This window comes from Aptenodytes forsteri, unplaced genomic scaffold (assembly GCF_000699145.1).
Source record: "Aptenodytes forsteri isolate BGI_AS27 unplaced genomic scaffold, ASM69914v1 Scaffold310, whole genome shotgun sequence".
Taxonomy (NCBI): Eukaryota; Metazoa; Chordata; class Aves; order Sphenisciformes; family Spheniscidae; genus Aptenodytes; species Aptenodytes forsteri.
Window position 1 is genome coordinate 519,094 of NW_008795680.1, and position 836 is coordinate 519,929.

Below are 836 nucleotides of genomic sequence, written 5' to 3' on the forward strand. Positions count from 1 at the left end.
GGGGAGGGGAAAGGAGAGCAGCAGAAGATCAGGTTGGGCCCCTCTCCGGCCCCGACCTCTTTCCAGACTATCCCTAAGGAAGATTTTATTTTTCCCCACACACACTAAACAGCTGGAATTCCCGACCCTCCTCCTGGTGCAATTAAGCATCGATCGCAACTGGCGTTCGGCAAAGTACGACATGTGTAACTTTAAACCCCCAGATAAAAATAGCTCAGATTCAAGCATGATCAGTAGTCATTTCCTATTTGCTTAAAAACAAGGCGAAAAATATACGAAGAGCAGCTTTGTAGGGAGAAACGCGCAGGCTGAACGTCAAACAGAAGTTTCCTTCGATAAGCCACCCTCACGCCACAAACAGGAGCGGTGCCGCTCCTCCCTCCCTCCCCCCGAAAAAAAAAAAAAACCCAACCCACAAAATCCAAGTAAGTTTATCTCCCTCTGGAAACTAAATCAGACCCGTTTCTCGACCCCTCGACACCGCCAAGTTAGAGCCACCAGACCCAGGTCCTGCTGGGGGAGGTCAGGCACATTCAGTCAACGGAGCTGAAAAACATTTCAGCCACTCTTGTCGTTTCTACCCCCTCTCGGCACACACCGCCACCTCGTAAACAAAAACTATTAATAAAACAACCCTAGAACCAAATTCCCAATGATATTTTTCAATGCCACCCACACTCCAGACAGAGAGAAAAAGGATTCGCCACCCTGTAAAGGGCCAAGAATAAAAATAAGGAGCAAAAATATAAACAGATCTATCACGGAAAGGGGGGGGGGGGGGGGGAAAAAAAAAAAAAAAAAACAAAACAAACCACCCCCCAAAACACTTATCCCTT